We start from the raw sequence: 23,729 nt of genomic DNA on the forward strand, positions 1-23,729 counted from the left end.
ACGTAGCTTGTGAGTTGTGTTTCACAGTGTATTGGAATAAGCTTTTTTTTTTTTTTTTTTTTCCCCATTTGTGATGAGCTGGCAGTTGCTCTGGCACTTTTTACAAGGCCTATTTCAAAGAAGTGAAAACTGGAAGTATCAACTCTTAATAGTCAGTTTGTTAAATCGTGCAGCATCTTGCCGTTCTGATCAGGAGTGTCCATCCTCGTGCTTCAGGACGGAAGCCACATGCTTCCTCTCTGAGCTAGGACCAACTTTCCCCCACAAGTGTCTTGGAAAATGGTATCAGGGCCACAATGGACGACTAAGCACGTGCATGCATCGTTATTCAGCAAAGCACTTGCGTACATCCTTCGGTGTTTTGCTGAATGGGGACTTACCTATATATGGAGGTCTTACACGTCCCCTGAAATACCTGGTACTAGCTATGGTCAGACTGGACTAGACTAACCAAATCAGTGGTATGGAAGTTATGTTCCAAATTGCAGTGTGGACTGATTTGTGCCATTTCCTGTATATATCTGCTTTCAAATGCTGCTGTGGCTTGTGCATTGTCGTATCTCTGTGTTAATGGAACTTTAATTCCCCTTTATGGTGGTAAAACAAGATCTGGCTGTTAAGTTCCTCTAAGTGTTCTGAATTACCCTCTCTACTGGGCAGTACAATATATAAGCACATTGTTTAGCTGTGTATTTGGCTTCCACATAATACTGAAGTGTGGTCAATGAGTTTCCAACTGAAATCTGATCAGCTGTCTTCCCCTTCTAAATGCTCCCCAATTTCCTGCCCTTGGCAGGTATACTAACTCACTGCTGATTTCAACTTGTGGCATAGTGTAGCTCTTGGAATTGGTCCCTTTTTGATTGCAGCTGTGGCTATAGTATTATAATCCTTAAACATTATTAAACTGCTTCAGTTAGAGGATGGGAGGCCAGTAGCATGTGTTACAGCATTTTTTTGGCCTGGCAAGCAAATACTGTCTTCAGTGGCGCAAAGTATAAATATGTGAAGCAGGGGCTGGCGAACCAGATTATTTTCAAGCAGTGCTTTAGGTGCAGGATTTCTCTCTGGCGTGCCCTTTGGTTTTTTTGTTTGTTGTTCAATCGTTTGAGCCCTGCAATCTGTACTGTGACAGGGCAAGGCCAGATAGATATATTAACTCCAGGCTAAACAAATCCCTGGTACCAGGATAAGTGAAATGGCAGCTGCTCCAGGTCAATTAAGACACCTGGGGCCAATTAAGAACTTTCCAGAAGGCAGGGAGAAGGCTAGGTTGATTGGGACACCTGAAGCCAGTCAGGGGCTGGCTGAAACTAGTTAAAAGCCTCCCAGTCAGTCAGGTGGGTGGGCATGTCAGGAGCTGTGGGAAGAAGTTGTGGGGTTGGAGAGGCTGAGTAGTACATACCATATCAGGCACAAGGAAGGAGGCCCTGAGGTAAGGGTGAAGTGGAGCTTGAGGAAGTGAGGGCTGCTGTGGGAGAAGTAGCCCAGGGAATTGTACATGTCATGTTTCTAAAAGGTCAGCTACCCTAGCTGATACTATTAGGGTCCCTGGGCTGGAGCCCGGAGTAGAGGGTGGGCCTGGGTCCCTCCACCTCCACCACCACCACCTTTGCCCTCTGATTGATCACTGAGACTGGGAGACAGAGACTGTGCAAGGAAGGATAACTTCTCCTCGCCTCCCTCGCTGGCTTATGATGACAATGGCTCAGTAGACTGTGACCCTTGTCTCTAGAGAAAGAAGGGTTACGTGGAGGGTCACAGTGAGCCTCTGAGGCTAGCGAAATCCACCTGGAAACGCGGGACCCACGGAGGCAAGGACAGAGCTTTGTTACAGTACATACAGCGGTGTGGAACATAAATCAGGAGTGTTGCATCCAGTTGAAAGGACAGGACACTTTTTACCTTGGCACAATGTAAATAACTGCAACAAGCGCCTTTATTCGTGTACAAAGCATCACATCTAATAGGAGTTCGGGACCTGTGTGTTAAGGCTTTTAGCTGTCATTTTCCCCTCTGTTGAATCTTCTGATGTAACAGGCTGAACATCTTCCTTCCTGCTGTTTTGTTTTTGGAGAAGCTATGTTCAAAGACGTTATAAAAATATACTGGCTGGGGGGGGGGATAGTATTTACAGAAGGATTAAGTACCATTACTGAAGGACGTGTAGTGGGAAGTAACAGGAGCAATATTCAAGTCAACTAAGTTCTCTTTCAGGAGTTGTCATGGCTATAGCACCAAACATTAGGCTACAGTGCCTGCTGTCTCTGAATGAATGAACAGGTCCTCAGCACCGAATGTGACAACAGGATTGTCCAGTGTTAAGTGCATATCCTGTAATGAAAGTCTGCCTCAGGAGCACCCCAGTTCAAACCTTTCCTAGTAATACGGTAACAGGCTTGTTAAAAAAAAAAAAAAAAAAAAAAAAAAAATTTAGTGAGCTAGCAGCCCTCTTTATCCCAGTGAAGAATATAGATTTCCTTAGTAAGACAGTAGTGATAGCTTGTTAGCAAAGACCATGCGACAGCAATATGCTTTTTTGATATAGGGCACGATGGAGAGAATAATTTCACACTCCATCTTCCTGTTCTTAGTGTATTCTCTAGCTGGGCTGAGACTGCCTTTTATCCTTTTGAATTGGAGAGCCGGGAGTGCTGCAGAAAGTGAGATGTCTGAGCAAACCAGCATCTCTTGATGTCTAGTATCTTCAGTATGGTTTTCATGTGACACACATGGCAAAAATAACTACATTTAATCCTCTCACTGAAGCCTGGGGGCCATGTAGCAAACAGTCAAGGTGTGTCAAGCATAGAAAGACACTATTAGAGATACCTAGAGCCCCCTGAAACGTGGAGAAAGACTGCCCTAGGGGACTATGGAATAAAGAGGAGATGCTTCTGAAAAGGGTATGTCTCCTGTACACCTCGTGCATTAAATAAGAGCACTAAATGTATAAAACCTGAGATATGATCTGAGAGTGTTTCTCATTAGCTTGGTAATAACATTGTGCGCTAATAAACGTTTTCCCACTCTGGAGTTTATGTAGATCAGGAAATGCTAGATTTTGGTTTTCTTTCAATAGACGTAGTCACTATTCCAGTTCTGTTATGCCCCTTGGGGATTAGGCATTGGACCTGTCTCCATTATGAACACCAGTTGCTAGCCTTAGACCTAAAGAGATCAATAAACTATATCTTTTTTTTTTTTAACTCACCAGTGAGTAAATTCTAGGTCAAGTTCTGCACTTGCTTAAACTCCTGCAATTGCCACTAACTTCACTTCGGTCTTCTGTCTGTACAGGATTTTTGATGGACAATGGGGGATGTCCTGCAATAAAATAAAGATGCAATTCTGTACAAATTTTGGAAAGGGTTTTTACTGGCATTTCATTTACATTCCATAGTTATAAATTACGCTTTAACTCCTAATTTGACTTAAATTAATGTCCAAGTGTCTCTCACCAAGGAGGCTGGTATTTTATTTTAATAATCCTTTTGTCTTTTAGGTTGAATAACATCATTTATGTTTTGATAGATATGATGCTGTTCCCAACAGCAGCGAATTTCCTGTTGTCACGTTATCTCTGTCCCAGAAGCAGTTCTCGGCACTGGGTTTTGTTAACTTTGTACGCTGCAAACATTTTCCTTTTCAAACATTTTTGATGAATGGGAGAGTTTAGGGTCATGAGAACTGTCCATCTCAGTAAAGTGGACAGAATTTAATACTGATTGTAATACTTCGCTCTTTCTGCTGACTTTCAGCCAAAGGTCTCAATGTTTTATAACGAGATCATTTAAACTTTTTCTCATCCCTGCAACGTTAGGGGGTTTTTTTGTTTATCAGCTGCAGTTTACATATGACAAAACTGAGACAAAAGTTGAAGTTACTTGGCCCAAGTTACACAGCAACTTAAGTGGCCCGTCCAGGCATCTTGGCTCTATTCTAAACACTCTACGGCATTTTGCTTTTTTCCCCCCTGAATGTTGCTGGGGCCTGGCCTGACATGAACAGTGTGTTGTTAATCCATGCTGGTAGACTGTTCTTAATGTCTATAAAATCAATATCGAGCTGTATTAACATAAGAGGATAACAGCCTTCGCTGAGTTGACCCCTGTAAGTCGGTGCAGACCTGATTTTCTTGAATTCTGAATTTGCCTGTAAACTAAGTAGTTGATAGGGCCTTAGGCTTCACCTGATATTCACCAAATATTTTCTTTGATTAAAAGCTAAAGCAGCAAGCGGTGCTCTAAATTTTATTCCCCGCCCTGCTGCAGACTTTCCTCCCTTGTCGGGGCTAGTTACTTACCCTCTCCATGCTTCACTTTCCCAACCTGTTAAAAATACTGGACAAACCACTAGAGTGATTATATGATAGGGAACAATTCCCCCATTAACTCCAGTCACAGACCTCGTTGCCTATTTCCAGCACTGGCCTCTGTGCATTGACAAGTGATAGATGCCCCTCTAATAATCCAAATGGGGACAGCTGAGTCCATTTCCAGATGAGATTTCTGCTCCTTATAAATGGGAATATTGAGAATTGTATATTTTGTCTAGTGCTGTTGTGGAAACTACTCTGATCCTATTCTGATAATGTCCATTACTTCAACTGAGCGCTCATTCTATCAGACGGGGGAATGACTTCTCGGATAGCCACTCGGGGGTTTCCAGTGATGATATATGCTTCATCCTGAGGCTCTGGCCCCTTTCTTCCCTGGGTAGAACATCAGTGACCCTGGCCTAGGTTTCCTGGACTACTGGGGCTGAAACTGAAAGATCAGTAACAATATTTAGTAGGATTTATCATCAAACAGTTTTTTTAAATATTGGTCCATTCATCTCAGGTGAGAGTCAATGGAGCTGAGCAAGAGGTGAATATTTCTCCATTATATAGATAATCATCACAGCTGCCCTGTGGGACACACAAGGATTGTTAGACAGGCATCAGCTGGGATTAGAACAGCTCCTGGCTCCTAGAACTGTGCAGAACTCGCCCCTCCTTGGAAGGATGGTTGGGGAAATAGGGGTGGAAAGGACAGGGGAGAGAGGGAAAAAAAGAGGACATGAGGATGGAGTTAAGTAAATAAGATCGGTTGTAGGTCTGTGATCATCCTGTGCCAATCCACCTGTCTCCCCCCTGATTCTTGGCCTTCTCCCTATATTTGCCACACATTCCCTTTTTCTTTCATTTACAGAGCAGCATCCTTATTCTGATACTCCTGTAGTATCAGTTTAGTAAACCTTCTCTAAGGATTGTATCCTGCTCTGGGGGGGGGGGCAGATAGTTTTCACCATCTTTGCTGTGAGCTTGAGGGCCCCAAAAAGCCATCCATGTCTTATTGGGATCCAGGAAGTGGGCGGGCAAAGTCTGTCCACTGCTAAAGGATTCCCCCCAGCCTAAGAGGGGGGTCAACAGGACCTGGAAAGCCAAATAATTATGGGGAACAACTAATGAACAACAGGGACAGGAGTGCGGTCGAAGGGCCAAATGAAGGGAATCGGATGGGGACACCCGAGCAGAGCATCAGGCAAGGATTTAGCATCTCTAACAGCTGCCTCCAGCCAGCACTTTGTGAATGAATGTAGCTGGGACGCCTTCCTTCTGCGATCACTTCCTGCTTCCATGGAGCAAATCTTTCAGAATAAACACTGGGATAAACACAGAATAAACACGTTGTCTATAAACAGTGTCCACAGTGTTTACCTGAAGCAAATACCTTCTTATCAGACCATCAAGTGCTTTTATAATAGTAGAGGTAGGAGGAGGAGGGAATTAAAAAAAAAAAAAAAATTCCAGATCAGCTGGTTTGACTACAAATTTCTCCTGCAGAAAAATGACCGAGGTGGTTTCTGCAAATATTTCCTTGTTGAGTCAATGTTCCAGGTTTTCTGCTTCATCTAGTAATCATTGACTTTTGGCTGGGTTGTTGTCATCTTTGCTGTTCCTGCCACCCCTTGCAGCTGGGTTGCTGGAGCGCGTCCCCATGGAAATTCTCCGTGCAATCCTCGCTCCGACAATCTCCATGTCAGATTGTTTATACACAACACAGCACTTTATCCTACAGGCCCATAGGTTGTGTTTACCTGTTTGATCTTAATAGAGGCAATAAAGTAAATCATTCTGATTCAGATTGTGGGTTTTGGCATTGTTCAGGTTTGCAAACTGAGTTGTGCACGTCTCGAGGTTGCACAAGTCTGTGTGTATGGATGTGGTACGCTGTACGTGTGTGTGGATATCTGTGTATTGCTGCCATTGTAGCGGATGTTGGGATCTTGCAGGCCAGTTTCCCATTGGAAAGATTAAGGCAGAGAGCAAACTCCCTTGCTTTTTGCAACAGCTTTTCCATACAAAATGGTCACAAAGCTAACAGCAACACAGTGCGTCTCCAAAGATTGAACAATGCTCACGTGCTAAGAAACAGAACTTAGAAAGGCTGCTCTAGGTCGTGCAGTAATGCGTTCCTGGGGTGGTGCACCCGTACTCTGTTAATGCACACTAGGGAGTTTCTAGAGCACACCAACAGGGTCTACACGAGCTAGTTGGTGCACATTCGAATTCACAACCCGTTGTTGCATATTACCACACTGTGTAGACAGGCCCTAAGACCACGCGTAACTGTGGCCCCTGGGGACTCCTGCCGTAACAGTATTTACGTATTAAGTACATGTGTCTGTAGATACGTGCAGGCACAGGGATGTCTGCATACTCATGAACGTACATCAGTTTGCATATGCCTGTGGTTACGGATACTCTGCATGTTCAAACGCACATGGTATAAACTGCCTTCTCACATGCATGTTTCTAGGCAGCTGATGCTAGCAGGGGATGGAATTGACATGTAGAAAGGAAAAAGAGAGGCCTTTTATTCAACCCAGAAAAGGCTTTGCATTGTTAAAGTAACTAAAACAGCACCAAGCGAAAACCACGCTTAAACCTCCTGCAACGCGAGAGCTTTGTTGCAGATTTCTTTGCTCTGGTGTCAGTACAGCTGTGACTATAGCAGGGCTCCAACCTGGTTTCTCGGACGAGTGGCACTAGCATGGGTTCCGCTGTAGGATGGAGGAGGCCTTTGGGGTGCTTTTCATCCAAAGCAAATGTCACTTCCTTCCCTGCAGCCCCCGTTTGTGTGGTTTCTGACCTGCTGTGCTTCGTCTCCTTCCAGTGCCACTGCGAAGAGCAGTGAATAAGCTGCGGGGCGCAGACTACGCCACGGCTCTGCAGTCAGCCAGCTCCATAGCCACTGCTCCTGCTGTGCACAGCTGCTGTGGGAGAACATTGTCTGCTCAGGAGGCAGGGCTGTCCAATACAAACTGTAATGTGGGACTGGCCTGAGGCCCAGACTCGGGCAAAGCAGCCAGAGGTCTCTCTGACCCAGCCTCTGCAGTCCCACAGGGCCTCCTGTTCCTCCTCCGGGGAAACGGGGCTGCAAGCATCCTCAGCAACAAGATACCTGCTTTCCTACCCTGTCATACTGCAGGGGATGGATTGGGAAGGGAAGCCGCTGCGGGGGGAAGGGCGCACAGCCGCGGGAGTTTACAAAGCTCTGTGCAAAACTGCAGTCGAATTCTGGAGGAATCAGGATTCCTGGATTCTGTTTCTGCCCGTGGGAGAGCAGTGTGGACGGCCGCTCACAGACAGCATTGCCAAGCACGTAGCTTTAGGCCACAAGTTCTGAAAGGCAGCTGGTCTGCAACTTGGTCCTGTCATGTTAGAGGTCTGGGTTCTCTTCCTGCTTCTGCCAGAGTGATCATGTGCCATCTGATTTATTGTGAAAAGAGAGTGAGAGTAGGGGGGGTGATACCTGCCTTCCTTTTTAGGGTAAAGGCGTATGAAGCCATGTTCAAGGGTAAAGGTCTTAAAGTGCACACAAAAATAAGCTACTGTCGGTGGAAGAGGTCAGCTTAGAATGCTTGCGTTCCCAGCCCAGTGCACACTCCTCTAGGCCAAAGGGTAGCTGGAGCATGATGCGGTTTCTCTTATCCATGGAAGCAGAGAGGGGGAATCTAAGGCACTTGAGATGACTGGAGATAGTGTTGCTTTTTCCTCACCAGGCAGGCTGGCTGTCAGCCTGTTTAGTAAAAAGATATTTTAGTCTGCCCTGGGTTGTCACAGGGTCATTGACCAAGAGGCTAAGTGGTATGTTCTTAAGCTGGATTGATCTATGTTCCCTAGTCTTCCTTACCAAAAGCTTGGCCACATGATCTTTCTTGGCTTTTGTTTAATTAAGTCTCCCTGAAGTTAACTGCTGTGGCAGCATGTCCTAGTCCTGTCCTTTTGTGCCTCCCCCGCCCCCCCCCCCCGCCACTTTGAATTCAGTTTCCAAACTGTGTTTGATTAAAATACAGCTATAAATAAAACGTGGCCAATGCACATCCTGGAAGGCTCTTGGGGCAGTGAGGGAAAACCACCTCCCAGGCTCTGAGGGTGGGGAATGTGTGCAAAAGGCTGAACTTCAAATAAAAGGACAAGTTTTGAAAGTGAGACTCTGTAACAATCTGTCCCACAGAGGCCTCCTCCAGGGACAAGGAAGCAAATGGCTGGGCACTTTAGCTTGCACTCTCCCTGTCTGTGTTTTACATCCACCCGTTGTCTTTCATCTGATACTTGGACTGCAAGCTCTTTGGAACAGAGACTGCCTTTTTGTTCTGTGTTTGTACAGCGCCTCGCACCTATGGAGTCCTGGGCCATGACTGGGGTTGGCAGGAGCATCAATCATACAAATAAGAAGAGTTCTGAAAATGTACTGCAGTGCTTTAATACTCATGGCGTGTTGCCCTTCCCCTCTGAGAAGTGAATTGAACTAATTTACAATAAGACACTCTTATTCCAGCAAAGAGTCTCCACACAGGCAGTTTTCAGAGTAGCAGCCGTGTTAGTCTGTATTCGCAAAAAGAAAAGGAGTACTTGTGGCACCTTAGAGACTAACACATTTATTAGAGCATAAGCTTTCGTGAGCTACAGCTCACTTCACACAGGCAGTGAATCAGGAACAGCTATTCCAGAATAACTCCCCGTCTTGACAAGCCCTAAGCCTTTAATGTAAGTGCTTAAAGGGCAGCAGCAAACTTGAGGGAGATGCCCCTATCTGCCTCTCGCCTGGCAGTGAAGGGCTGTGAGTCATGCAGCTGCTCCAGGCTGAAGCAGTGTAGGTAGCTATGGTAGACTAGATTCAGTGTAAGGCTGGCAATGAGGGATCTGTGTTCTATTCCCACCTCCGCCACTGACTTTTTGTGTGACCTTGGATAAGCCACTTCCCTGCTCTGTGCCTCAGTTTCCCCACGTGTAAAGTAGGGGATAATGATAGTTACTGTGAGACGTATGGGCACCAAGAACTAAGTATTTTGAAGTAATTGGGCAATCAGAAGGCCTCAACCTCTTCCACACCAGGACCTCCGCATCCATCACCTGCCTATCCAGCACCCCAGAATCCTTTTGGGGCAGTACTCTTCATTAAAGCCATCCCAGGATATTGACTGGATGGCTCACAGAGTACATCAGCTGCAAGTGGAGCAAATATGCTTCAGAGATTGGATGGAGACAGGCGCTGGGAGCTGACAGCTTGCTTAGTGTATGAGGCAGAAGAGAAAGCAGTTCCCTGCCTTCAGGGCTAAGTGGAGAAAAAGTGAGCAGCTGTGACTTGCAGGGAGCAAATACACAGGTGAGAACAGAGCTATTTTCCCATCTCTTTTTATGTCTAACCACGCTGCAGTCAAACTGGGCTATTAAATCATAAAGCAGAGTGCCACCAACTGCACCCCAGCGAGCTGGAAATCCTGTCCCGACAGCTCTGGCTGCTCCACTGGGTGACAGAAAGGCTTGATGGTCTGGCACCCAGACGGTGCAGAAGTAAAATAACCTAGTGGAAGGGGAAGGGGGGACCAATGCAGCCCCAGCCCAGAGCTGGTCTCAAGAGAAATCCCAGCGCGACGCAGCAGCGTGGGATGGAGCATGCTTCCTTTGGCCTCCAGTCGCCACTTGCTTAGGAACCCTGCAGCGGGGCACATCACTCGGGTCCCAGGCTGCCAGGGCAGCACGCTCATGTCACAGAGGAATGGAAGGAGCGTGAACGTGGAGGGGGAGGAGGAAGGAAGACTGTAGGGCAGGGTCAGAAACGCCATCAGAAGGAGCTCAGGCAAAGCAGCCATGTCCCCAATAGACAGGCTCTGTAGCTGAACACGCTTGCTGTCTGTCCAGCAGTATCTGGGCATTTCACCGTGAGTCTGGTTACAGCTCAGTCCTGGCCGTGCTATAGCAGGACTCCATTTCCCACATGGGAGAGGCCTGGTGGAAGTGCTGCCAAGGCTTTCTTGGGCCAAGCATGCACCCAGAATGGCCCAGTATTCTGGGAGAGGAATGTGAGGCTCCCTGCCCCATGTGTGGGGGTCTTCATCGGGGAGGGAAGTGGTAATGGAGTGATGTGATCTATTTTAAAGAGGGGAAGGAGAGGGAAGTAGGTGTGATGGGGGGGTGCCCTTGGCTTGGAGGTTAGGGTGGGGCAAGGTGACCAAGATAATGTTTGTCCTCACTGCAGTCTCCTTAGCTCAAGTCTGGTTGTCCTTGGGGAGTGAAGGGTTAACCAGTGGGCGAGCTCCAGGAGGCCAGGTGTTAGCTATCAATCAGAGTGCGTGTAATGAGTAGTGACAGGCCCACTGCCAAAGGGCCTGTGTTAAGGTTCAGAGAAGCAACCAAAAACTCAGAGACATTTCACCTGTACCGCCTGGGTCTGCAGAGGCTGCAAAACAGGAGGGGCCTGGTGCGTCTGTAGCAATGACATGTCTTCTGGCAGGGATTCCTGGTTTGTTACAGCCAGTGGTCAGGGCAAGGGACAAAGGACAGACCAGCTGGGGTACGGTAGACACTGTTCAAACTTCTAGCTGCACCCCTGCCTACAAGACATGTGATAACTCTATGAGTGGAAGGAAACAGAGGCTAAGAACGCAGTCTGGAGAACAGCTGAGTGAATGCTAAAGTATTTGTTTTACACTGGGCAAATAGGGTAGATAAACCTGAATTTCAAACATGGCTTAGCAAAAATAAAACAAGTTTAATGGGAAGCTTTTTGCATCCCCTGCTGCAGCCGCAGTGACACTGGGTTGCCAACTCTGGGAACCTTTCCAGTATCTATAAGGAACTTAACCAGGCGAGTGAGTTTATTTGCTTGGCTGGCAGAGCCATGGGGTTTCAAAAGGACTCAGGGAAGACCTTGAGGAGCAGGAAACCAGGGTTGCAAGCAGTGAGAATGCAGAGGGATAATCAGCCACTCCAGCCTCGGCTGTCACCGCTAAGGGCCCTATTTCCAAGTGGTCAGCACCCACAACCAGGCAGGGCCAGGTTTTTCAAAAGCGGACAGCTCCCTCTGAGAGGCAGGTGGAGAATTTTCAAAAGAGCTCAGCCCTGGGCCTGGTTCAAAATATTCTATCACAACTGTTTTTGGGGTTGGTTTGTTTGTTTGTTTTTGTGTGTGTGCCAAAACATCTGGTTTTCAGCGAAATACAGTTTTTCACGGGAAGTGTGTGATTTGGGCAGAAAATTCCAACTTTTTGCCAACCTCCTCCCCTCCCACCAAACAGTTGAAATGTTTGCTTTTTTAATGAATAGCCGACATTTCCAAAGGAACCAAGCTCCACTTCCCAACTCACTGTGCTCAGGCGTGGAGTGCTCCTGAAAATCTGTTCCCAGTTGTGGGCGCTAACTGCTGAGCCCTTTGAAAAATCCCCAGTCTCTGCCCAAAATACAATATGCATCCCTGACTGTTGCAGTAGCAGATCTCCCTCCATGGCTCCCTCCAGGCTCATCAGGCAGGCCCTATTTGATGTTATCCTTCCCTTGTCTTCCTGTGACTTCAACTCTGTTCAATGCAACCTCCTGTGCCTAAACCCACTGTCCTTGTTTTCTTCATCAGGAGTCTCCCTTGCCTACTTCAGATCCCATCTCTTCATGCTCCCCCTCCTCATTAACAATCCCCTCCCCTGAACTAGCCCATTAAGCCTTGCCTAGGCACAAGGTTTGCACCAATTAGCTACATTGGTGTAAGCCTCTTATGTGGACACTCTAAGTGCCCCATGTTGATTTAGGCTCTGGTCCTGCAGTGAGACCCCACGTGAGCAGAGCTCCATTGAACTAAATTTACTCACTTTCAGTGGGGCTCCACCCCATTGCACAGATACTACACTGATGAGCATGGTGTAAGATCACATAAAGAATAGGATCCAGGCCTGGGATTCTAAGCTCACTGGAGCAGAAAGAACTGTGTGAGAGAGTGTGTCTGTGTGTAAAGCATTGTGCACATCTGTAGCTCTGCATGAGTGAATAATAGCAAGAAATCCCATGCTGTGGCTTGAGCCCTCTATCATTTGACACAGCAGAGAAATGCTTCTACCTAACTCCAACATTGCCAACCCTAAATAATATATAACGAATGGAAGAAAGGGGAACTTGATAGTAATGATAGTAAATCAGAAGTCAGGAACTGTAGAAAATTAATAAGGAACAAAGAATGTAGGCCATACCTACAGGCTGTGGGAAGCCATGACTGAAAAAGATTGGTGGGTCATGGGGGATAATCAGGTGAATATGAGCTCTCAGTGTGATCTGTGGTCAAAAGAGCTAGTACTCTTTGTACTGGGATGCATGAACAGGAGAATCTTGAGTAGGAGCAGAGAGGTTACTTTATCCGTCTGCTTGATACTGGTGCAACTGCTGCTGGAATATTGTGTCCAGTTTGGCTGCCCAGGAAGGATATTGATGTATTGGAGAAGTTTCAGAGAAGAGCCACAGGAATGATTAAAGGACTAGAAAACGTGCCTTAAAGTGAGACACTCAAGGAGCTCAATCTATTTGGCTTAACAAAGAAAAGGAATTATTTTGGAGCGGTGTGATGGGGTGTCTGCCCCATACTAGTCCATAAAGGGTTAATAGTACCCTAGGCAGGCTGCTTAACAGGCCGCCAATTGGAGAAGATCCTAGGGAGGCTATGAAGGAGACAGCCAATTGGAGAGGGCTACGAGGAACAGCCAATCAGGGCCGGGCAGGCCCATATAAGAAAAGAAGGACTGGTTGCCTTGCAGGCAGAGGGCAGTTAGTACCTTGGACAGAGCAATGTTGGGCAGGATTGGGGAGCGAGAGCAAGAGCGAGCTCCCAGGTGACTGCTGGCATGTGGGGCCCTGAGACAAGGATGGAGAGGGGGCTGTGGGGAAGTGGCCCAGGGATGTAGACTGTGGGGTTGGAGGGGACACAGCACATGGCTGCCATCTACAGGGTCCCTGGGCCGGGACCTAGAGTAGTGGCTGAGCCTGGATCTCTCCCTACCCCCACTTGCCACTGAGGAGGTGGCTGGACAGTGGACTATGATTCCCCCGGAAGAGGGGAGAACAGAGTATGACACAGCTGGAGGCTGTGTCCTGAAGAAGACGCCGTGTTCTTTGGGACAACACGCTTTCTGGAGCAGATGTGACTGTGGCGAGACGCCACCAGACGAGGGGGCGCTGGCAAACTCAGCTAATTTCCAGGACAGCCAGCAGGAGGCGCCACAGCAGTGAGTCGAACCCTGTCACAGGAAGTTCCATGGCCTGTGTTATAGAGGAGGCCAGACTAGATTATCACAAAGGTCCCTCTGCCTTAGAATCTATAGGGGGAGAAAGTCTTCAGAAATCGTGTATGGACCCCAAAAATCATGAGATTCCCAATAATAAATGTTGGGTTCTTTTCATTTGCCTTCTGGTTGGGAGTTAGGCTGCACTCAGGTCACCTTTTCAAGCTCTGCAACCAAGAGGACTAGAAACCGGCTTTTTTTTTTTTTTTAATGAAAACGGAGAGTCTCCCCCGATCGCGTGACTTCTGAAACTGGCTCCAAAGACCCAGCTATCACAGGACTCCTGGTGAAATCACAAGAGATGGCAGCTCTATAAAACCGGCCAAGTGCTGCTACTTTCTCCCCGTGGAACTGGGGAGACAACCCAGAGAGGAAGCTGCTCCATTAGCCAGGGCACAGGAATAAGCCTGTGGTGTGCGGCCACTATAATTTGCTGGGACACACGAGAAAAGGAAATCATAACAACATGTTTTTTCAAACCTTCGGGCCCAGTTGTTGTGTAGCCTGGCAACAATCCAGCTGCAGTTAATGTCCCTCCCTGGGAAGCCTGGCCTCACGCCTCTCACTGGCAGCAAACACCGGGTGTCATTTCTGTAGCTCCTTGGAGTCTCCCCCTTCACCCCAGTTCTACCTGCTCACCACTCTTGCAGGGTCTAAAAGGCATGAAAGCTGGAACTGACCTTCCAATAGCACCCCCTCCGTTTCCTAGCACAGCGAGTGACATTGTTCTGAGGGTTCCTTGGCTAGCCTGGGGACCTTAGTAACTTGAGCCCTTTTGAAAATCTCACCCTCGGTCTCCTGCCCTATGAAGAGGGCTGAGGTGAACCTCTCTCCCCAGCGTTCCTCCGGAGATAAAGACGCCTGCATTTCAGAAGGCTGCCCTGGACTTCTTTCCATAACCTGTTCATCTCTTTCTTCTCATGCTTGTGAAATGCCGCACAAGGCACACGCACGCACGCACGACTATTGTGTGCACAAATTCTATTCCGAGCCCTCTCGGGGTGAGACGGTGCTGAAACCTTCTCCTGATGGAGTGGAGGGGGAGGAAAGCTCATTAGATCAGAGCCCTGTCTGGCTCCTGCACTTTCCATTGAGGCAGGACACAAGGATTATTTCCTCAGACAGGCTCACCCCTGCCTCTAGGTTAGGGCAGTCAGCAGGAGCAGTGGCAGCTCCAGTCTCCTTGCCCCTCCTCTCCCTGAGGACAGAAATGGTTGGTCTTGAAGAACACTCAGAACAAAACCCAACTGTTCCAAAGGCTCCTCTTCAGCTTTGCTGGCAATTTTCCTACAAAAGCACCGAGAAAATCCTCTGGAGCCAGCTGCTTCTCACCTCATGCTGGAGAATGAACATGATGTGGACTAGGGAGGCAGCACAGTGCACTGGACTGGGAATCAGGAGACATGGGTTGTCTTCTGCCCCTGACCTGCGGTGTGTCTTTGGGCAAGTCACTTCACCTTTCCCCTGCACCCTTTGGGTTGTCTGCTTAGACTGCAAACTCCTTGGACTAGGGACTGTCTCTCATTGTGTGTGCATGTACAGCACCCACCACAATGAAACCCTGCTCTCAGGTGTCTATTGGAATACAAATAATAATAGCCTCTGAAGTCCATATCTAGGCACTGAAATCAGTAGTTTGATTTTCAAAGATGCTGAGCATCTTTTATTTTGTTAAATGGCAGCTACTAATCTGGAAATCTGTCCACTGATCTAGATGCCTAAGTACAGCATTAGCAGCCTTGCTTTAGACCCCCAGCTCTGAAAATCCTGGGCCCTTGTTTCTTCTCCTAAGAGAAAAATGAGAGAAAAATACATTTCCTGTTTAGGGAGAATGAGAAGATAAGCCCTAAAGTGCAGCTGTCTGCTCTGGCCACCCTCTGTACAAACAGCTAGCATACCTCTCGGCTCCCTTTGTTAGAACTGGTGCCCTTTTTTCCCTTTTAGATGCATTAGACACAATTATACACAATCCATCTCTCATGAGGATCACTTTGAGCTGGCACGAGAGTCTTGGGAATCCAGGGAGCACACAGGGCAAGGCAGGAGAAAGCTTCTTAAACTCACAAGTGTCCAGCAAAAATTCCGAACTTAATTCCAGAGGAAACTTCAGTGAGCACTAAATAAATATGCAAAAAGAAAAGGAGTACTTGTGGCACCTTAGAGACTAACAAATTTATTAGAGCATAAGCTTTCGTGAGCTACAGCTCACGATGAAGTGAGCTGTAGCTCACGAAAGCTTATGCTCTAATAAATTTGTTAGTCTCTAAGGTGCCACAAGTACTCCTTTTCTTTTTGCAAATACAGACTAACACGGCTGCTACTCTGAAACCTGTAAATAAATATGATGTCACTTTGCAGTCAGCACACTTTCCGTCCAGAAACAACAACGGGGAGTCCTTGTGGCACCTTAGAGACTAACAAATTTATTTGGGCATAAGCTTATTCACCCCTTTGTGTCAACTGTTGGGAATAGGCTACATCCACCCTGTTTGAATTGGCCCCCCACTTGGTAAGGCAACTCCCATCTTTTCATGTGCTGTGTATTTATATCTCCCTACTGTATTTTCCACTCCATGCATCTGATGAAGTGGGTTTTAGCTTGTGAAAGCTTATGCCCAAATAAATGTTAGTCTCTAAGGTGCCACAAAGACTCCTCGTTGTTTTTGATGATACAGACTAACACAGCTACCCCTCTGAAACCTTTCATTATAAATAATGGCATTATAAATAATGGAGCCGCCTAACATCTTAGGCAAGGTGTGGAGAGAGGAGCTTATTTTCTCACTTTACAGAGAGGCACAGAAGATTGAGGTGATTTGCCCAAAATCATACTGCAGGTCAGTAGCAAGTCTGCAATAGAACCCAGAGGCCAGCTTCTATGCTGCACCTTTAAGGTGGCCCAGCACAGAAAGGTGCAGCCCAGGAATGAGATGGGCTTTGCCCCTCCTGGATTCTAAGGGTTAAGGCAACTTCCTCACTCCTGCCAGTAGGTTATCCCCATGGAACAGGTTGAGTCAGAGCACTGCAGTCATGCCACCTGCTGCCAGCATGCCTGTACACTGGGACTGCAAAAGAGGGGTGTCCCGTATGCTAGTGGGTTAAGCTTTTGCCTATAACAGGGTTCAAAAAAGGGCTAGATCAGTTCATGGAGGATAGGTTCATCAATGGCTATTAGCCAGCATGGACAGGGAAGGTGTCCCTAGCCTCTGTTTGTCAGAGGCTGGGAATGGGCGACAGGGGATGGATCATTTGATGATTCCCTGTTGTTCATTCCCTCTGGGGCACCTGGCATTGGCCACTGTCGGAAGACAGCACCAGGACTGGCTCTAGGTGTTTGCTTGGGTGGCCGGAATGCCGCCCAAGCGGGGGAAAAAATTTAAAAAAAGGATGTCCGGAATGCCGCCCCTGGAATTGTGCCCCCCCAAGCATGTGCTTGCTTTGCTGGTGCCTCGAGCCAGCCCTGGACAGGACGCTGGGCTGGATGGACCTTTGGTCTGACCCAGTATGGCCGTTCTTAGCTCTGCAGAAGGAGAATTCTCCCAGAGGCCTCTCCATGGCCTTTCCAGCCCTCATTGGCATGGTCTGGAATCTGGCCCAGGTCTCTTGGCTCACAGTCTCCCAGTTGAAATTGCCCTAACAGTTGCTAGGGAGGCTGAGCTGCCATGATCCTTACACCCTGAACCAAATTGCCCAGGTTCAGGCAGTCTCAGTTCTCTGTTCTCTTGCTCTGGGTTCTGCTTGCAACGTAAGCTGCTGACACCCAGCCCCTGTCAAGATTTTGGCAGATACAGCAGGCACAGCATGTACCCTGGTACATGAGATTTGGATAAGACCAGGGCAAATCAGCAATGTGATCTAATCGGGCACAAGCCTCTGAAGTGGCAGTTAGTGGCAGTTAGCCCAGCACTTCCCCTTCCTCCTGATAGATGTAACTCTCGTTAAGTGTGTGTTTAACTTAAAGCACGTGGTGTTGGTGGAACTAATGCTGTACTTAAAACTACGCTGGATCAGGGAGCACATGCTCGGCGCCTTGCAGGATTGAGCCCTGAAACGGTAAAATATCAAATGTTTTTAAAATTCATAGCTGGGGCACGAGGGTGGCCAGTTTGGCTGGCTCAGGAGATTTGCAGCTCTTCACCTCTAGGTGACCAGCTCAAATACAGCCCAGTGACTGAGAGTTGTTAGTGTAGGGTAATGGATCAGTGGCCTCTGTGTAATGAATTTGGCAGGTCTCAGCCTGACCCCCTGAGCACAAGCATCAATCCCACTCTAACTGTAACGTTGAGGGGCAGCATGGAGGAAGATCTCACTGCCACTGCAATGGTCCTGTGGCTAACTAGCATTGTCTTCCAGCACTTTTCACCTTCATGACAGTCACATTACAAAAATAGAATCCCACTGGCCGCTATAGCCCTGACATTCCTGCTGTGTTGTGCTTGCAGTGTACAGCTGCACTTCCAGTGCACCTGAGCTGCAGCCAGACGAGCACTGCAGGTGAGGAGGATGTGCCCCACTGGTCCATTTACAGCTGTAACTTTCCCAGGCAGACCCGCCCCAGCCTAGGTGTCAGTCGGGCGCATTAATATTCTTTATTACTTACACAGTGCTGAGTGCTTTGCTGACCGCTAAAGAGGCTATGTCCCTGCCTGAAAGAGCTTATCACTGAAAATTTTCAACAAGATACTGTGGATGATAGCAGTGAGCAGTGGGGGTGAGAATAAATGGAGAGGAGGGCAAGGGTTACAAAAACAAGATCCTGCAGCTACTTAGGGTTCCTGTGGGCCTGTCTTGTTCCAAACAGATCCATCCTTTGGCCCCAGTTCAGCAAAGCCTTTCAGCACAGAATCCATCCCCATTCAGCTTAACTTGAAGTCAGTGGGATTTAGGCACAGGCTTAAAGTTAATTATGCACTCGCTTGCTTCATTGAAGAGGCATGAACTGGGGCCTGTGTGGGCATACACACATCATGCATGCCTTGTACAGAAGCTAAAATGTGCAATGGAAGTGCTAGGAGTGATTGTTAATAATTATACTCAGCACATGTATGGTGTTTTTCATCTGTTGATCTCAAAGTGCTTTACAAAGGTGGGTAAATATTGTTAGCCTCACATTACTGATGGGGTGAATGAGAAGAGAGATGTGAAGGCTCAAATGCTCAAGAGTGATCCCTCATTCTGAGCACCTCGGTTTGTGAGAGCCCAGCTGGAGACACTTTGGGCCTGATATTCAAAGATGCTGACAAGCCATAAGCAGCATAGGGACTGAACCAGTAAATGGTGGTGTGGCACAAATGGGCGTCTCCACTGAGCTGCCTTCTTGGGCTCCAGAATCTCAGCTTTCATATCAAGTTTCCAGCTGGGAAGAAAACCATGAAAATGTGATCCAAGTGTAGCTGATACAGGGCTGTCTGCCTAAGCCTGGATACTGGGAGAGATGGGACCTGCCTCCTTCACCTCAGTGATAATCATGTAAATGTCAACATCATTAACCATTTCATTGCTCATGGAAGCAGGGAAGCAAGGAGAGGAAAGATCATGGACATGTGCCATCTGCTGTCAGTGAGGTCCCATTTTGGTACCAGGAGTGGGTGGCGTTTGGGAGATGCCATCACATTTTTTTCCCCGCCACAGTCAAGACAGAGCAAAACCCAAGGTGCCTAGCAGAGCTCCTACGCATATTTAAACTCCATTGAGGGCTGGCCATGCCCTGTGAGCTCCCACAACCACATGTTGAAATCTGCACAGTCTACTGTGAGCAATGCCTCATTCTGATGATGACTCAACGGCAGCGCTGATGTCACGGTGGAGCTTGGAAGAGTGCTGCCACCTCATCTCCCCCCCGTCCCCTCCATTTCACCCTTGCCCATAACTCCAGCTGAAGTCAACAGGAGATGCTCAGCACCTTCCAAATTCCAAACCAAGAAGTCTCAAAGTGGGCCCCTCGAGAACAAAGCCCCCCACCATAACAAGCCATCTTCAGAAATCTGGCTGCTTGTGGCTAGAGAGGCAGAGGCAGAACTGAGACTAAAACCCAGAAGTTCTGACTTCCACACTACGGCTCTAACCATTAGACCTTTGCAGTGCTTAGCAGTAGGTCCTGGAGGCATGGTGTTTTGGGAGTCAGACATATGTTCCAGCTGAGAATATACCACACAGAGTGCACTGAAATAACACTCACACTTACTTAATTACCCATCTATAATTATAAGTGAACAAGGTTTCCCCAAATAGAAAACATGGACAGCCCTGCCCACGCAGATTTACAAGCGTAAACATAATGAGACTATTTTAAAATGTGCTTTCAGCTAAATCTGGACCGGAGGGAGCTTTTGCAGGAAACAGCAGCAGCGTTTCCATCCGTCAGCCATCCCAGTGAGCTGTACCAATGAGTCAGTTCCCATCGGTTCAAGTGACAGCAAGTGCAGGTGCTCCTCTGCTTTTCCCAGCAGTGCGCGGATTCCATTCAGCAACCTATTCAAGAGGGAACAGCTGCTCAAAGTGAAAACAAGACTGTTCATATCCAACTGATCCAAACTGGAATACAAAGTGGGACTGAGATCCAAGCAGAGACCCGGTGATACTCAACTAAGGGACACTGTAAAAATAAGCGTCTTTTTCTCTGCAACTGATAGAGGCAGGTGAATATATTGCAAAACAGTAGGCCAGATCCTCAGTTGATGCATCGGCATAGCTCAGTTGACTATATGCCAGTTTGACATTAGCTGAAGAACTGGCCTGAGTGACTGTTTGCAAACACTAGTTTGAATTAAGAGCAGCTGTTCGTGTCCACCACATTCCTGCCTTTTTTTTTCATCCTCTGCTCATGAACATTCACACAAACAGATATTTGTTCACACAGATGTTTGGGGAATGGCTGTTCTTCGTACGGGCACCCGTCTTCATGTGGATGTGGGGACTCATGGATGAACAAGAGCATTCATTATTCCTTAAATCATTCCATTCAGGCATCCAATCAAAGAGCAAAATATATATATACCGAGTGACTTAAGCAACAAATCACACGCCATGAATAATGAATAGGGGACGGGTCACAAACTGCCGACAGCGTGAAATGTGTTTGCATTCAATTGAAACAATTACAAATGATGAGCAGATTAGAGGGGAGGGGGGAAGGTCAATATTGTGGATAATTCACAATCAGGGATTTAAAAAAAATTTGGGCTAAATTATTCAAAATGACCCATTGGTTTGTTATTGCAGGGTGGGTGATGGCCTGGGCATTGTGGGCTGTGTTTTCTAGTTTGTTCAAGGGCTCTGTGGTTCTTATTTGATATTGCAGGGCTTGGCATAGGTGTTGAGACTGCACGCTGTGGATTGTTATTGTAGTGTTGCATGGGGGCATGGGTCTATGTACTCTGTATTATTATTGTGGGGTTGCTCAGTGGCATGGTATTTCATCCCTGTTGAACTGAGTCTAGTGCCTGGAAGCCAGTTTCACGGACCCTGGTGAAACACTTGATGAAGTGGTTCAATGCCCATTATACAGGGCATTAATGTTCCTGGGTCTGGATCAGCCAAGTATGGTGCTCTGGTCCTGGCATGGTTAGCTGGTGTGCCACTTGAGTGAAGTCGTCCAGCACCAATATAGGTGATGTTAGGTCTCAGGATCCTTCTGGATTGACGGAGTCTAGTGCTGTGGATCCAGCACATTTGATGCTGGTGATCTATTTGCTTGAAGTGACTTGGCTGGAGCCCAGTGTAACTGGCACTAGAATTAACCATGGTGGAAGTTGAGTTTGTTGCCAATTCAAGTGACTTAGGACCCACCTAAGACTACATATTTCAGTGGCGAAGATCCAGCACATTTGCTTGGCTAAACCAGTTGTTCAAGTGTCAGCAATACCCAGATCTCTGAGTCCAGGATAGTCAACCGAGGCCCTGGCATTCCTTTCCTGGGAGTCTCTCCTGACAAAATCAGGCTGGGGGCCTGAGCAGGACATGACATGGCCTTCCTTGCCTCCCGGACCCTTCTGCTGGGTTATCTGTGTAGGGCTGCTGGAGGGCACCTGGCTGGGTACTCTGTATTATTGTAGGGTTGCCCGGGAGGGGGGAGGGGGGCTGTGTGCCCTGTGGTGTGTTGTGTAGGGTTGCTCGGGGGGGGGGCTGTGTGCCCTGTGGTGTGTTGTGTAGGTTGCTGGGGGGGGCTGTGTGCCCTGTGGTGGTAGTGTTGTGGTAGGGTTGCTTCCGGGGGGGCTGTGGGCCCTGTGGTTGTGTTGGTGTAGGGTTGCTCGGGACGGGGGCTGTGTGCCCTGAGGTGTGTATGTGTAGGGTTGCTCGGGGGGCGGTTGTGCCCCTAGTGGGTTGTGTTGTGTAGGTGTTGCCACGGAGGGGGGAGGGGGCTGTGTGCCTGTGGTGTGTTGGTGGTATGGTTGCTCGGGGGCTGTGTGCCCTGAGGTTGTGTCTGTGTAGAGGGTTTGCTCGGGGGGGGCTGTGTGCCCTGGGTGGTGTGTGGGTAGGGCTCTGGCTCGGGGGGGCTGTTGTGGCACCTGTGGTGTGTTGTGTAGGGGTTGCCCGGGGGGGGGGGGGGCTGTGTGCCCTGTGGTGTGTTGTGTAGGGTTGCTGGGGGGGGGCTGTGTGCCCTGTGGTGTGTTGTGTAGGGTTGCTCGGGGGGGGGGCTGTGTGCCCTGTGGTGTGTTGTGTAGGGTTGCTCGGGGGGGCTGTGTGCCCTGTGGTGTGTTGTGTAGGGTTGCTCGGGGGGGGGGGCTGTGTGCCCTGGGGTGTGTTGTGTAGGGTTGCTCGGGGGGGGGGCTGTGTGCCCTGTGGTGTGTTGTGTAGGGTTGCTCGGGGGGGCTGTGTGCCCTGTGGTGTGTTGTGTAGGGTTGCTCTGGGGGGGGCTGTGTGCCCTGTGGTGTGTTGTGTAGGGATGCTCGGGGGGGGGGGCTGTGTGCCCTGTGGTGTGTTGTGTAGGGTTGCTCGGGGGGGCTGTGTGCCCTGTGGTGTGTTGTGTAGGGTTGCTCGGGGGGGGGGTGTGTGCCCTGTGGTGTGTTGTGTAGGGTTGCTGGGGGGGGGGCTGTGTGCCCTGTGGTGTGTTGTGTAGGGTTGCTCGGGGGGGGCTGTGTGCCCTGTGGTGTGTTGTGTAGGGTTGCTCGGGGGGGGGGCTGTGTGCCCTGTGGTGTGTTGTGTAGGGTTGCTCGGGGGGGCTGTGTGCCCTGTGGTGTGTTTTGTAGGGTTACCGGGGGGGCTGTGTGCCCTGTGGTGTGTTGTGTAGGGTTGCTCGGGGGGGGGCTGTGTGCCCTGTGGTGTGTTGTGTAGGGTTGCTCGGGGGGGCTGTGTGCCCTGTGGTGTGTTGTGTAGGGTTGCTCGGGGGGGGGCTGTGTGCCCTGTGGTGTTGTGTAGGGTTGCTCGGGGGGGGGCTGTGTGCCCTGTGGTGTGTTGTGTAGGGTTACTGGGGGGGGTGTGCCCTGTGGTGTGTTGTTGTAGGGTTACCCGAGGAGGGAGGGGGTGTGCCCTGTGGTGTGTTGTGTAGGGTTGCTCGGGGGGGGGCTGTGTGCCCTGTGGTGTGTTGTGTAGGGTTACCGGGGGGGGGCTGTGTGCCCTGTGGTGTGTTGTGTAGGGTTGCTCGGGGGGGGTGTGTGCCCTGTGGTGTGTTGTGTAGGGTTGCTCGGGGGGGGGACTGTGTGCCTGTGGTGTGTTGTGTTAGGGTTGCTCGGGGGGGGGCTGTGTGCCTGTGGTGTGTGTGTAGGGTTATGGGGGGGGGTGTGCCCTGTGGTGTGTTGTTGTAGGGTTACCCGAGGAGGGAGGGGGTGTGGCCTGTGGTGTGTTGTGTAGGGTTACCGGGGGGGCTGTGTGCCCTGTGGTGTGTTGTGTAGGGTTACGGGGGGGGTGTGCCCTGTGGTGTGTTGTTGTAGGGTTACCCGAGGAGGGAGGGGGTGTGCCCTGTGGTGTGTTGTGGTAGGGTTGCTCGGGGGGGGTGTGTGCCCTGTGGTGTGTTGTGTAGGGTTGCTGGGGGGGGGGTGTGTGCCTGTGGTGTGTTGTGTAGGGTTGCTAGGGGGGGGGCTGTGTGTGGTGTGTTGTGTAGGGTTGCTCGGGGGGGGCTGTGTGCCTGTGGTGTGTGTGTAGGGTTGCTGGGGGGGGGTGTGTGCTGTGGTGTGTTGTGTAGGGTTGCTCGGGGGGGG

The 23,729-nt window shown here is 49.0% G+C and overlaps 1 protein-coding gene across 1 annotated transcript in view; it reads left to right on the forward strand.

The window, feature by feature from the left end:
* Nucleotides 1-17,522: 17,522 nt before the first annotated feature.
* SLC45A3 (solute carrier family 45 member 3) overlaps nt 17,523-23,729 on the forward strand; it is a 56,932-nt gene continuing 50,725 nt past the window's right edge. Inside the window, exon 1 of the mRNA XM_043500679.1 lies at nt 17,523-17,646. The gene's annotated coding sequence lies outside the window, so the exon portion shown is untranslated. The remainder of the gene's footprint in view (nt 17,647-23,729) is intronic.

The sequence above is a fragment of the Dermochelys coriacea genome, chromosome 21 (genome assembly GCF_009764565.3).
Source record: "Dermochelys coriacea isolate rDerCor1 chromosome 21, rDerCor1.pri.v4, whole genome shotgun sequence".
Taxonomy (NCBI): Eukaryota; Metazoa; Chordata; order Testudines; family Dermochelyidae; genus Dermochelys; species Dermochelys coriacea.